Raw genomic sequence first — 16,101 nt, forward strand, 5'->3', positions numbered from 1 at the left:
TCAGCATTGATGATCCATGAGATCGATCCAACCATGAAGATCTGGCCAGGCTACGGGAGGGACGAAGAGCCTATAGAAAAAAACCATCTTGTTCAACAAGGAAAATAGCACGCACAGCCCCTACCTGGCGCGCCAACTGTCGATAGAATATCGTCGGTAGTCCACCGAGGGGTATCCCGCGATGGTAGATTTGTCGGTGGAGGTGCGTGTAATTAGGAACCAGATGGTGACACAAGGCGCAGAGATAGCGATTTAGATAGGTTTGGGCCGTCTGATCGATGTAATACCCTACGTCCTGTATCTTTGGTGTATTATATTGAGATGTAGTAGATATATCTATGTATGTATCTTTCTTGTCCGCTAGGGGACCCCTGCCTCTCCTTATATAGTCTGGAAGGGCAGGGTTACAAGGAAAGTAGCCTATTTGGTACTATACAATATCTTGCGGTGCACGCCTTGATCTTGTGGGTTATGCCACCTCTGATGGTGCTAATGTAGATGGGGGTCCCGATCTTCCGTCAGGTTCAAGATAAACAACGATTTGTTCGGAGAGCGACACACCGATCCGGCTTCAGATCACAAAGACCCAAACCCTGCAACCTTAGCACCATGTCTCCTCTGGTTATCAACCGTGTCACAATCTGGTTGACCTTGCCAAGAAGGCTAATCCCTACTGCAAATCGAAGAACACAAGCAAGAACAAGATAAAAAGCAACTCAATTAAAGTGACAATTGCAGATGAGTGATTAAGCACTCGAAGTTAGGGTCTTGCAAACCGATAACGACGACTGTTCAATGACAGATTGATCTAAAACAAAACCCAAAACCTAATGACGGTGGTGGCGTATGATTATAAAGGTCCTAGGGTCATCGCCTACCCTGGACACGCCCCCTAATGGGCCCAAACACGATACACGGCCCAACGGACCAAAAGAAGGTGTCGCAGCACCCTGGCAGATTCTGGATGCTGACTTGTTTCAATGGTTCCTGTTGATTCCGAAGAGGTTTTGACGTGAAACCACTTGGATTGGCTTCCTTATCAAATTATCTTTCCATTCATATGTGGATCATTGAAAACGGAGTCCGGATGCGTCCTAGGTGTCCATTTTATTGTAGACTGGTCCTGACGGCCGAGGCAGACTCGAACTCGGATTGGACTGGGCCTCTGGCTTGGCTTGGATGTCCTTGCTGGCCTCCTAAGGTGGTGGCCAAGGAGGAGGACGTACAAGGCCATCTCTTAGGTGTTCTCCATCTTCTTGGGGCGTGCTCCAACTTGGGCCTGGGTCCCAAGGATGTCTAACAAGCCCATGACGACAGTGTAGCTCCCGCCAGAAATAGTGACAGAATATATTGGTGATTTGGAGGCCTTGCCAACATGATATTGAGATGGAACTAGATCTATTTGAAAGCTTATCAAACAAGCTTTCCATCAAGTGCTCATTGACCTCGACCGCACTCCGGATGGATGAGTTATGGCCTTCCCAATGAGGCACTGTCGGGCTACCGACGAACCAAAAGTTCAACTTTGATGAACTTCCATTATGAAACACATTTGAACCTACAATCAAATAGTGACATGTACATGTGGAACCAAGTGAATTATAACCAAAGCCACTATGCAAATGTAGGAATGAGCGCACCTTATAATCATTGTTCGTATCCGAAGGTGCCATGTCCTCATCATCCTCCCCTTCTTGACAACAAACCGTCCTCGGTTTGGGATTAGCTGAAGGAAACGTTGTTGGTAGTAGCCAACATTGCTCCCCTTCTTAAAATTTAACATATTTCTTTATAACAAAACTAGAGAAACTCGACATGACAAGATTATAGCAATTGGAATCCTTTGGTTGATCATACTTTTGCGCAATATTAGGATATTTTAGAGTTGAACAAATATAGACATGATGCACCATATACTCTCCTTTACAATTATATTTGCCAATAAAGTGATATGTACAAGTAGACAACCATGGCAATTCAACACATTTAAGTTTCTCTTCTAAACTACTAAGAGCATATAAAGTATCAAACTCAATATAACCCAAAGTATTTGAAGAATACAATAATTTCTTTTCTTTTTTTCGGTAGCAATGGGAAGCAAACGTTTATGTTCAGCATAAGTAATTGGTTCCAAAACATGGAAAACTGAAGCATCATCAACTAATTCATCTTTATCACAAGGAACATCAAGCAAATTATCATGGGACAAAGATAAATCAAGAGAGGGTTCCACTAACAATTGCTCTATGATAGCATGGTTTGTGGAAAAATTTAGTACATTAAGACAATTTTCACCTTCCGTGAGTGTAGCACCATGGACATTACCTGTGTTCTCAGCAGGAGTAATAGGTGCATTGTGAAGTGATGGTTCTGAATTTGCATATGAGGTTGTGAGCTCCTCATTTTCTTCCATGTCATCCTCTCGCTTATGGATATTATCTTGCAGAAGGTTAGTCATAGCAAGAGGAATAACAACAGATTCTTCCTCCAAATGGTGCACCTCATCATATGAAATCAAAACAGGAGGTGGATTAACAAAGGTTTCTCGCATAAGAAGTTTCATATCATTCCAAGTTTGAGGTTTATCAGAAGGATCTAAAGACTCCCACCAAGATAAAGCAGAATGTTGCAAAACACTAGCTGTATTTTTTACCTTCCTCCTTGGACACATAAAGCGAGTAGCAAATATGTTATCGATGGCAATTTCCCACTCCATGTACTCATCAGCACCTATACCATCATAAGTCGGTGGATACGAACAACTTGTCATTGTAAACACAAAAACAAGGAACAAACGGTGAAAGTTATCCCTACCAAATGACTACGTGGTTGCAGTGGTGTCACTTTTCATAGCAAGTGGAAGCGTCTTACTAAGCTCTTACAAAGTTCTTACCAATGCAAGCAGTGGCGGTACAACCGGCGGCTGGTTCATGATACCTGTGAGGCAGTGGTACCGAGATTGCAAGGGTCTTTTTCTGTACCGATCTGAAGTATATGTGGAGCTTGGGAGGCACGCAAAAGAACAAATATATATATGTGGCACACAAGTCAGTGACAGACAGTAATATTGAATAAATGTCTAGAGCACTTGTCCTAGTTGCTGGCCTATACGTGTTTCTATCACCAGTTGTGATAAACAAGAGAGGAAACAAGGATGAAAGAAAACAAGTATTAAAGGTAGCAACGGATATGAACAAGACAAAAGATACCACAAACAATAGAGCAATTGAGTGTTCCTTATGTGCTCCTTTTCGATATCTTCTATTCTTTTTTACTATTTTTTTCTTTTATTTTTTTGTCCAATCTTTTTTTCTTGCTTTTGCTCTTTTGATATTTTTTTCTCAGCAAGGAGCACACAAGAATAAACCACAAAAAATTTGAGCTCAATTGAATAAAAGATGTGGCCTATAGAAAATTAGGACTGTGCTCTAAAAAGCATACCAAAACTTGTGGGCCTAGAAACTCAATTTTCCTAATTGAATTTCGCAAATCTAATTTTTGCGAACCCAGGCTTGCTGGGATGAAATAGATCTAAAATTTTCTGGTGTTCTCCGTAGATATAAAATTTGTCCCGTTTCGAGTTCGGATGCAAAAGTTATGACTATTTTAAGGAAGCTGCTCGAATTGGGGATTTAGTGAACACAAGATGCAAACCGATGGTAATACGGAATAGCGGCGGGTGGAGGTATCAACACAAACTAGAAAAGAACACAATCTAAACCAGCAACAAGACTTTGACCTAGGACACAAACTCAACAAAGCGGACTCTGAAACTGAATCATGCAAAGGCTATGTCGCAGATGGTTATAGGATAGGAAACAAATATGGCATTGGACTATGGGATAAAAACAAAAACACTCAAACTAAGGGTAAGATGCGAACTTGACGGTATACCTGAAGCTCTGATTACCACTTAATGTAGACGGGGGTCCCGATCTTCCGTCAGGTTCAAGATAAACAACGATTTGTTCGGAGAGCGACACACCGATCCGGCTTCAGATCACAAAGACCCAAACCCTGCAACCTTAGCACCACGTCTCCTCTGGTTATCAACCGTGTCACAATCCAGTTGACCTCGCCAAGAAGGCTAATCCCTGCTGCGAATCGAAGAACACAAGCAAGAACAAGATAAAAAGCAACTCAATTAAAGTGACAATTGTAGATGAATGATTAAGCACTCGAAGTTGGGGTCTTGCAAACCGATAATGGCGACTGTTCAATGATAGATTGATCTAAAACAAAACCCAAAACCTAATGACGGTGGCGGCGTATGATTATAAAGGTCTTAGGGTCATTGCCTACCCTAGACACGCCCCCTAATGGGCCCAAACACGATACACGGCCCAACGGACCAAAAGAAGGTGTCGCAGCACCCTAGCAGATTCTGGACGCTGACTTATTTCGACGATTCCTGTTGATTCCGAAGAGGTTTTGACATGAAACCACTTGGATTGGCTTCCTTATCAAATTATCTTTCCATCCATATGTGGATCATCGAAAACGGAGTCCAGATGCGTCCTGGGTGTCCATTTTATTGCAGACTGGTCCTGACGGCCGAGGCAGACTCGAACTCGAATTGGATTGGGCCTCTGGCTTGGCTTGGACGTCCTTGCTGACCTCCTAAGGTGGTGGCCAAGGAAGAGGACATACAAGGCCATCTCTTAGGTGTTCTCCATCTTCTTGGGGCGTGCTCCAACTTGGGCCTGGGTCCCAAGGATGTCTAACAAGCCCATGACGATAGTATAGCTCCCGCCAGAAATAGCGACAGAATATATTGGTGATTTGGAGGCCTTGCCGACGTGATATTGAGATGGGACCAGATCTATTTGAAATCTTATCAAACAATCTTTCCATCAAGTGCTCATTGACCTCGATCGCACTCCGGATGGATGAGTTATGGCCTTTCCAATGAGGCACTGTCGGGCTGCCGACGAACCAAAAGTTCAACTTTGATGAACTTCCATTATGAAACATATTTGAACCTACAATCAAATAGTGACATGTACATGTGGAACCAAATGAATTATAACCAAAGCCACTATGCAAATGTAGGAATGAGCGCACCTTATAATCATTGTTCGTATCCGAAGGTGCCATGTCCTCATCAGGTGCGGCCCATGTCTTGTCTTGTGGATACCGGGGGCCATACCCCCACATTGATGGAAAAGGTTCATATAGTTTACTCCTTGGTCGTGATTGGATTCATGTAAATTGTTGTGTACCATTGACTATGCATCAATGCTTGATTCAATGGCATTGAGATGATGTTGAGCTGGTTCATGCTGATGATTCTATGAGTATCGCAATTGCTGATCCAATGTATTGGGAGCTAGAAGACTTTGAGTGTTTTTCTGGCAAGCTATGGGAAGGAGGCTTCATTAAGATCAATGATGAAAGCCAACAACCAATCCAAACAGTCGGCTCTGAGAGTTTGTTTTAATGGATAATCCAATAGATGGTACAGATGGTAAACTAGGGCATGGCTTCACGTCGGCCGATGAATTAGAAGAGATAGATATTGGTCCTAGAGATAGGCCTAGGCCAACATATGTGAGTGCTAAGTTGGATCCTGATTATAAGCAAGAGTTGATAGATTTATTAAAGGAATTTAGAGGTTGTTTTGCTCGGGAATACTATGAGAAGCCTGGTCTAGATCGATCAATTGTTTGATCTTTGGTCTGAAGAGTTTTGGTGCAACCTATCAGGAAATGATCAATGAAAAATGTCTGGAGGAATATTATCCTAGCGTTTGGATTAATACTTGATAGCCGATTTGTTCATTCATCAGGTTTAATAGCCGGTACTAGAAGGGTATCGCCTTTAGCTCAAAATTACCCCAAAAGGGGGAGAAGCCTACACAATATGTATCGCCTATAGAGCAAAAAACCAACATAGAAATGATCATGATGTATACAAAGACATTGTAGGAAGTACACTGAGACATGATTAGAGAAAAACAGATATTTTATTCATTGATTAGTTTGCCCTAAAGTACAAACTAGTCAAAGACATTGTTTATCACATCCTGAGTAGATGTGATGTCCATGATGGCCTCTGCTTCATCAATGAAGTCCTCGATTAACTCCTCGTGCTCCTCGGGGCCGTCGCCCATTGGGAACCGGTCTCCATGGTATGGAGCTCGCACCCGATCTAAACCTGTGCCGCGGCCAGCGCCACCGATGCGCCACGACGGACGCCATGAAGGGTGATCTCCTGGACATGGGCTGAGACATCATGGAGGCAAGCGTTGATGAGAGGGCCCTAGGCGTTGATGGCCGTTGTAGCCTTGTTCGCCACTAGCTGGAGGTTCTCCAACTACACCGTCAGGGCTGGCAATGACAAAAGCAGAAAAGATATCAAGATAAAGATAATGGAAATCAAAATAAGGGTGTTCTTGAAGTCCATCGTACCCACCACCTTGGTGTTGGATTTGGCCAACCGCGCCCGAGCAGCGTTGGCCTCTTCCTCGGCAGTGTGGAGGGTGGCTTGAGAGGCCCCAAAGCGGATCTCAAGCTGACCGTTTTCCTGAGTTGCCTCGGAATAATGGTCCTTGGCTTCCCTCTACTCTCGGAGGAAACACCGGGTGTCGTCATCGTTGTAGGAGTCAGAGGAGTCCAACGACGAGTCTAATGTGAAGGTGGCATCAGATGCAACATTAGAGGGCTCGCCAGCCCTAGGAGGAAGAGGACGGAGGCTGTCATTCAGGACAAACCTATAAACAAGTTAGAGAGATCCATTGTCATGAGTAGAGGATGTTGATCTCACCTCATACGATGGAGACGCTGGCTCACTGGTAGGTTCTCCTCTAGGACCTCTTCCTACCATGTGCTTGCCCTAATTGTCCTCGCTAGCCATGGGGTTTGTTTAGATCTACTAAGAGGAGGAAGAAAACCGCTACAGGGTTTGTGAAGGCGGAGAAGCGCAAAGAACAGAGGTAGTTACAAGTATAGATGTGTTTGAGGCCAGAACCCTCAGCTGATATTTATAGCCACGAAGCGAGGTATTAGATATCTCAGGACGTGCAAAAGGCAACCACAATTAATAGATGGCAAAGCGCCGCCCCACTAATGCCGAAGCAAATGCGGCGTTGATAACTAAGGACCGAAGATTGAGGAGTTTTCTCAATGAAGGCCATGTTCTGAGACTTAATTGGAGTATGGTCAGAGGTCTGGAATTGACTATTTTTAAATCGACTCTTTAGCCGAGATAAGAAATCCAATGGATCAACAGAAAATATGGTTATCATTGGATCCACACAAAATATATGTTACAAGTTTAGAACATCCTGGATTGCTTTCAATGCTTTTAGCCAGATAGCATCGACTTCTGTGATCTGTTGCTTGTCTTCTTCAGCTGATCCAGGAATATCCTTAAGACTGCTACAGATGGCCTTGCCTTCTTTGACCTTGGTTAGCATCTCTTGTTTCTTCTGTTTGATAGCATTGGGAATCTGAACCAAGTTGGACTCATGATAATCGATGGCAGCCTTCACACTTTCTAGTTCTTTCTCAAGCTCAGCATGTCTAGCTCTCAGCTGATTCAAATCTGGTTCAATTCTGGAAGAAGAATTCTTCAGATTGTCAATCATTTGTGCAAATTCTTTGGCCTCTTGTTTATTGGAATACTTCTTGGCCATCAAAGTTTCACGGTTAGACAGATTCCTCTAAGCCTTCTTCACCTTTGGGGCTTGATCTTCAATGATGGATAAAGGTGACAAGACTTTGATGAGATCTGGGGTTAAATTATCCTTAATGGCTAAGAAGACTCTTTGCATCGAATCTGGATCTTAGACCAAATCGGCTATATCCTTCTCAAGCATCAGCAATATGTCCCTTAGCCGATTTCTGGTCTCTTCTGATAAAGCTTCTTTAGAAGAAGTGGCTGATGAGCTGATTTCATCTTCATCTATATACTCTTCAAGATTAAAAGAGTAGCTCAGGATTGGTGAGTTAAGTACCTGCAGGTGGGAAAGAAAAGTTTTGTTAAGAAGTAACAAGTTGTTTGAAAATGAGAAGAATAAGGAGATATAGTACCTTCTCTAGGGTAGTCTTTATCTAAGGAGAAGGAACAACTGATGATGCACTAATAGTATCTGGTTGAATCAACTCTGAACTTTTAACATTGGTATCTGCAAACATCGAGGAAGATTTTTTCAGTTCATGTTTGTTGCAAGAGGATAAAATAGATATATGATTTTATTACCATCAGTTATGTGCTGAACTGGAGAATCAACAGTCTGGGTGACAACAATAATAGGATCATTGTCAATGGGTAAACTATTAGACTCCTGCTCTTGTGTGAATGTTTCCTTAGGGAGCATCTGGCGTGATAAGTGGTCAGAGAAACATAGAAATTGAATAAGAATTAAGAATTTTGAGGGGATACCTTGGCAACATCAGGAAGTGAAGTGGAAGGGTTGTCATCTTCTGCAGTCTTAGAAGCATCGGTTGGTTCAACCGAAATTGGCTCCTTTTGAGGATCGGCCAATGAAAGTTTAGTTGATGTTGATTTAAATGCCTAGGACAACAGTTCTACACCCAGAGCAGATTGGGATGCAATGGTTGATAACTGTGAGGAAAGAGGATCAGAAATTGAATATCATTTTGAGAAAATGATGAATTATTTTACCTGAGCAGTTGATGGTCTTGTTCTGTGAAGCCTTTTCCCAGTAATGGTTTTCTGGGTTGTCCCTTGGGATGCCTTGCATTTTGAAGATTGATATGTTATAATTATAGATGCAGCTTGGGTTTTCATCAGTTTTTTCAGTGTGGGTGCGGTTGATCCCATTCTTGAGGATGGGCACGACGAATAGTACTCTATGGTATACCCTTTTCTGTCCACAACTGGGGGATTGAATTCAGCATCCTACAAGGGAGTCCTATTAGATAAGTTGATAGAGGAACTTTAGTAGATGATCTTTATGGAAGAAAAGGAGTTAACTGATTACCTCACAATCAGAAGCAAAATCTTCATCCAGAGCTATACAATTAGGATGAATTGGCCTACAGAAGAGGTGGAAGTGCCACTCTTGCCACCAGGAATCATATAAATGAAAAGTGAAGGAGGCTTTGGTCCATTCATGTAGATAGAGGGAAGGAAGATTTGATCATAATTGGAAAACTCTAGAAGCTTCCATTGCCTCACTAATGCCTTCTCTCGGTTTTAGTATATCTTTGAAAAATAGTTGGGGGGCAGTTGACCAAGACCAAACTGACGAGCTACGAAAGAAGGATTGTAAAACTCATAGGTTGGAAGGTTACCTGGAAGGAAGGAACCTGTAGACATTTTGCCATGATCATGATGAAATTCGGTTGGAAGAACACAAGGTTTGATGAAGGAATTGAAGATTGCAGCTGCCATTTCATCTGGGCAGCCTGATTCAAATTTAAATTTGAATGAGAAGACCAACTCATTGTTCTTATCCTCATCATAGGGTAGCCAAGTTAGAATATCTGCATCAAACACTCTATAAAACTTCTTGAAGAGATAACCAACATCGATAGTAACTGTTATGACCGATGCAGCTTCACCATAGTTCATGCACTTATGGGTTCTTCCTTCTTTGCCTCTGTATTCTTCATCAAAGTTGAGGAGGGAAAGCTCAAATTCTGAAGATTTGGCTTTACAATCTTATGCATATACAAATTTAACCACATTTGTATTAACCACCAAGGGCCGTTGATGGTGTGCACTATTTCATTTTTTAGCAACTGAGCGGCCACCTGATGCATCAAATGGTAAGCTGATCCCAATAGATACTTTCCAAGAGGAATCTCGATGCCAACTGCTAGATGCTCTGCCATGAGTTTATGATTGTAAGTCGGACCACAAGATGACCCACAGAAGATGAATCTTTCTAACCACATGTTTAGAAAAGCCACATGTTCTCTTTCGCTAACAGTTGATTCATTCTCGATGTGGTTCTGGATGTAGCTTGCCCATCCTATATAGTCCGATATTTTGGCCAGTTTCTATGACCCAGCACCTAGGAGTTCATATGGCTGCATTGGTCCTATTATTCTAAGGCCGGTCAACATATAAACATCGGCCAAGGTAATAGTCATTGGGCCATGACCAAAGACGAAAGCATTCAAGGTGTTGGACCAGAAGTAAGAAGCGACAATTAGGAGTGAATAATTTCTCTCCATTCCAGATAGTGAAAGGGTCAGACATTGGCTTAAATCGTAAACTTCCCAGTCTCCGCCCTTTTTGTCTGACACTCTACGGAACTGGTTCTCTCCATCCCTTAGGCATTTTGGGCCAATTCCTAAAGAAATTTTTGGTGTTCTAAGAAGATAGATCTACCTCGGACTGCCTAAAAGGAATTTGATTGGTTTCCTGGTTGATAAAATCTGAAGGATTAGCATCTCCCATGGGTCCAAGGTAATAAGCATTTGGAACAATAGATGAAGGGATCATAATTTCATTTTCCATCCCCTAGAGAGCCAAATGAGATAAACTTAAGAAAGAGAAAAAATACAGAGCATCGGCTGATAGTTGAAGGGCAGAAATTTAGGGATGTACCTTAGGGATATGGTCACTAGTCACCATTTTGGTTGGAATAGATCTGAATCCAAAAAAGGTTGCAGAGGAATGACTTAATGAACAGCTCGAGCAGAGGAAGAACTGCTAGGGTTGGAGCTCTAGTGGTGGCGGTTTTGGTTGTTGAGGCTCGCTCAAAGAAGAAGGGGAAAGCGAATGGGCCGAATGAATCAGAAATGATACTGTTGGGGTATTATATAAAATTCGGACTGAGAATATCAAGAGTCACGCGTATATTTTGGAATAAACGGTTGTGACATGGTGATCCGATAAATAGAAATTTTGGAATAAAATCATTTTTATCCCAAAATTGGGGGGGGCATGTGTTTACACCAAAATTTAGGAAGAAGAACGCGGGAACTCGAAGCTTCTAAGATTACGTCAACAAGGAATCGATTGCATAAGGATCAATATCAGCTGATTTAGATGCGATACTGGGATCAACTCTCTTCAGATGACATGAGTAGATAACGTCAATGAGCTACGGTTGGCGTCGGAAAAATATGTCGGACTCTAAAAAAGAGAAAATTAGGGTCCAAGTTATCTTAAGTTAGGAATGTTTTTTTTCAAAGATTATAATGAGTCATACTTGAGTAGGATTCATGCTTAGGTACCGGGTATAAATATTGGACCCCGGCTATTGTAAAAAATATACAATCAATCCATACCAATTACTTTTTCGGCTTCACGCCAACCCTTAGGAGTAGGAGTACTGTAGATCTCGGTGAGTTTTTCGACAAGCAGGGCTGCATCGATCCGGTCGACCTCTGGCTTATCTGTAAGTACCGTCATGGCTTATACTTCTGTTTGTAAGGCTGCATCGGTCCAGCCGACCTCTTACGAGCTCTAGTATAAGTCAGTTATCGAACCTTATCTAGTTCAAGTACGGCTGAATCGGTTAAGTTTGACCTCCACTGCTCGAATTAGATTAAGGTCAAGTTATCGGCTCTGCCTAAAGATGGCATCCTTCGTGTAGATTCATTAAATTACCGATCTTGCTGATGTTCTTGTTGCCATTAGTTTCAGCAATATCAACCTGCCCAATCAAGATCGATCTAGATCGGCCTCACATCCTTTTAGTCTGTCGTTTATTTTGTCACACTACGATAATTCTTACTTTAAAACGACGGATTATGTTTTATCGGCTGTTTTACTTCGATCTTGATCATGCATAGTACGTGGCTAAGGCATGTCTAATCTTGAGAAGATTTACTAGCTAATTGAATCTGGTCTATAGCTTGCTATTATGACTGTAATGATCCGGTCGATCCCCACTGTTAGCACTTTAGATCGGAGTATGCTAGTTGATAGATTTACTTTCGACTAGGCGTGACCTTGTCTGTTTGCTATGTCTGCATCGGCTAAATAGTCGATCGCCCATACTTCAACGCTTACCGTGTGTCTTCATGATTCTGTTAAATGCGAATAGATCTGTTTATTTTAAAAGTTCGATGTCTTTATTATGGCTGCCATCGATCTGGTCGAACTCCATTGTTAAGGATAACAGGTCAGATCTGATGAGTTTATAGATCTATCCGTATTAGATAGTCCATTGTTCACATGCTGTAACCCCCTTTTTTACCCGAATCGCCTATTTTAGCCGATTCGCCTCTGCTTTCACAGCATATAGCATGTTTTTCATGAACCTGTCAACATATATATGGTTTTATAGATTTTTTGGCTTTAGTTTATTATCATTATCATAGCTGTATCGATCCGATCGAACCTTACTATTGATGGCAACAGATTAGATTCAGATCATTTGTAGATTCATCTGTACTAGGCAGTCGATTTGTTCACATGTTATATCTTTTCTCGTTAAACTTATCGGCTCAATGCTTTACACTGGTCATATCCACCTAGCTAATGATGTTACTTATATCTGGGTGCATTGTACTTGTCATCATAAATCATTCATGACCCGCGAGCGTCACAGTCCTTAACAGTCAATTTCTTCTCGTATCGGCTATTTAGTCGATTTCCCCGTCTGACTGCTCCCGAAGCGGCATACTTGGAACTGTTTGGGCAAAACTGGCAGGTTCCACCCTAAATTACTGATAACCTTTTTTCCTTTGTTAATTGCAGGTCAAATTGACTGACACGCTCTTGGAAATTCGCAGGATCGACCGCTCCTGCGTTGAAGCCAGGCAGATCTCCAGATCGTTCCGGCTTGCTGCGTGTCCACCCGACGCGGCTACCATATTTTTGCGCTGACACATATATTTGTTGATGTTTTATGAACTATAAAATCACGCAAAACATAATTAGAATAAAATATTTTAGGCTTTTTGGCTTACAAGAGCTTTTCTTTTACTTTTGAAAGGTAAAAAACTCCCAGAAATTCCAAACAAATAGGCCCCTAATGTTTCGTGTATCCTCGTCGGAGGGTATTTGCTCTATCTGCATCTTACCCAACTCACTGTCATCCCTGATAAAGATAGTTGATAGAGAGTATATTGTCACATGATGAAAAAGTTACACAATGTACGACTACTATAAGATAATACGGTTTGAACTGATTTGAGAAATATGAACCCGTGCGATAGTGTAGTTTGAGCCGACTTTTGAGAATTGATGGTACGTTGGCCCCAGTTTGCTGGTCTGAAATTTGGCTGAAACTGGCTGAAAAATACTGTTCTGACTGAATTAGTTACGAGAGAAAAATACTGTTCCGACTGAAAAAAACAAGCTGGAATACAGGATAAACCGAACATGGCCGTTCTATCCGTCACTTTGTGGATGAAAATTTAGTTAGAGAGAAATTGGCCTACCGGAAATATAATTTGAATTCAAAAAAGGGTAAAACAATATCACGTGTACACAGAAGTAAAAAGAAACAAGAAAAGAAACTCGAAAAAAAAAACCAACAACAAAGAAAGCCGAGACGGTGATTCCTATCCTACAAGTCCTCTGAGGCTCTTGCTTTTCTCCCAAGTGGCCAAGCCCCAACCATTCCCCGCGTCTTCTATTCCGCTGCTCCCTGTTCCGTGGCTCACACAAAGCATAGGAGCGACGACGATGGGAGCACTGGAACATACAGGCTTGGGCGAACGGCGACGAAGTTCCGATGCTCCAGAAACCCAAGAACCGGCCATTATTTTCACCGCCCACCACGAACCCATCCGTCCCGGCGTCCCTCCGGTACATCATCTCCGGCCACGGCGGCGAGCTGCCCGTGGTGCCATCCAAATCCAATCGAGAACGCGACTGCGGAGAAGAACCCACGGCGACCGGCGGGCGACGGAGCGACTACGCGTCCTCTGGAAAGTTGAGCTTGGCGCGGCTCCCGCGGAGACGGAGCGCCGCCGCGTCGTAGGCGCGCGCCGCGTCCTCGGGGGTCACGAACGTGCCGAGCCAGACGCGCGCCGCCTTCTTGGGGTCCCGGATCTCCGCCGCCCACTTGCCCCATGGCCGACGCCTCACCCCGCGGTAGCTACGCCGCGCCGGCGGCGGCATCGCCTTCTCCGTCGTCCCCTGCGCCCACGTGCGTGCCGTCGGAGCTTGTGATGGCGACGCCGCCGTCAAGCGCGGCGGCGCGGGCGCAATGCGATCTTCCACTGCAGAGGCTGAAGACAAGAGAACCACGTGAGCATCCACCCGGGCGAGGCGACGCGACGGGTGCAGGAGAGCGAACAGAGGTACCCGGGACAATGTGCGGCGGCGGGGACGTCCCGGTCCCGCCTTGGCTCGCCGCCGGCCTGACGTGTCCATGATGGCAGCGGCAGCCCATTGTTGACGCCCACGGACACGGCGGCACGACGAGTGACGGCGCGGACAACGGCGCTGGCGTTTGCGTCAGCGTTTCTGTACGGCCACCGGCAATGACGTGCGTCAGGGCGGCCACGATGGCTGCCGCCTCCATGGCCTCGCGTGAGGCCGCCGCCGTCGGTGCCGGCGGGGACCAAGGAGGTGGCCGCATCTGTTGCCCTGTTATGCTGCCTCCGCGTTCTCGTATCTCGGTCGTGTGTACTAGTACTTCTATCCGTGTATATATAGGAGCAGCTCGCTTGTCCTGTTACTGTCAGAGTGTCAGTAGCTGTGATCCGGCTGATTTTGGAAGCAAGCAAGTACAGCAGCGTGCCAGCGTGTGTTCCATAACGGATACGAGACGAATGCACGAACAATCCGCGCACACGGCAATGCTGGAAGAACGGGCCGAGATATTCTCATTCAAGAAACTTCGAGAACTAGCGGAAAATTCTCATTCTACAAAAATGAAATGGATCATCAGGAACATGAAGCTGACATCACGCCAATAACCATGTTGCTCTACTCCTAGCTTCTGGATCATCATGAGTCAACAAGTCTTGAGGGCCAAAGGTGGACACCGCCACACACCGGTTGGGCTTGCGCAGACGAAGGACCGCGTACGCGCTGCACCGTCGCTGCCGACTCTTCTAGGATAGCCATGGCATTCAAAGTATCCTTAGAACTTTCTGAAGCATCTACTTCCTCTGTGCCAAAATGACTACATCTTCAAATATAAAAAATACTAAAACATACTAGTATATGATACTCGTCATGTATAATTTTATAACAAACATATTTATCGATATCGATTTTGTTTTTTATATATCTAGTTAAACTAAAAAGGATTAATTTCTCCTTAAACATGATGTAAGTTTATTTTGGAACCGATAGAGTACATGTACTAGAAGGTTTAAATTCTTCTGTGAAATACTAGAAGATTCATGTTCTTGTCTTGTTGATTTGACATTCTCTCCTAAGGAGCATGCATACCCCAGGGATGGAGAGCACGTGATCCTCTAATCGGTTCCTTGGAAATGGCACCAGACATACAGTATTTGTTTAGTACACATCTTGATTTTTGATAAATCAATTTCTTTTAAGTTGGGATAGTTTTATAAAAAAATATTATAAACATTTATATGCAATATATTATTTATTATGAAAATATTTTTCACTATACATTTAATAATACTTATTATATATTATAAATATCAATATAGTATTTTTTATATATGTGTTCAAACTTAAAAAATTGATTTCTCAAAAAGTAAGATGTGCATTTATTTTAAAACGGAACAAGTACTTGCATATCAGTACGTCGATGAGTGCAGTCATCTCGTGCCACTACTATATATCAGGTTAGATAGAGCTTTGGTACTGTACGCTCTACTCATATTTTCTTCCATTACACGTGGTTTTTGTGTGGTTGTCTCGTCTTAATCTTAATTAGAGTCAATTCCCTCAGTGTTATTAGAAATTTTACCTCTTCTCTTACTGCCATCGAAAATTTTGAACTTCCCTGACTGTCATCGGAATAATTCACACTTCTCTCATTGCCATTTCTGTCAAAATCGGTTAAGTTTAAGTTGATCTAGAAATGACCATTTTGCCCCTCCTAAAAAATGATGTGAAAATTAGGAAAAAATCATATCTTTTTCGTACGACCTTGGATGAAGATGATTTTTATATGAAAATTGTAGCTCTCGACGAGATCTTCAACTTTATAGTTTTGAATTTTTTCATTTGAGATTGTTAAGTTGCTAAAAAAATAAACAACATTTCCGCAGTATATTAATCGCATACACGCGC

The 16,101-nt window shown here is 43.0% G+C and overlaps 1 pseudogene; it reads right to left on the bottom strand.

Moving 5' to 3' along the window:
- Nucleotides 1-13,357: 13,357 nt before the first annotated feature.
- On the bottom strand, nt 13,358-14,488 carry LOC136473941 (ethylene-responsive transcription factor ABR1-like; annotated as a pseudogene).
- Nucleotides 14,489-16,101: the final 1,613 nt, after the last annotated feature.

Source organism: Miscanthus floridulus, chromosome 8, assembly GCF_019320115.1.
Source record: "Miscanthus floridulus cultivar M001 chromosome 8, ASM1932011v1, whole genome shotgun sequence".
NCBI classification, from domain to species: Eukaryota; Viridiplantae; Streptophyta; class Magnoliopsida; order Poales; family Poaceae; genus Miscanthus; species Miscanthus floridulus.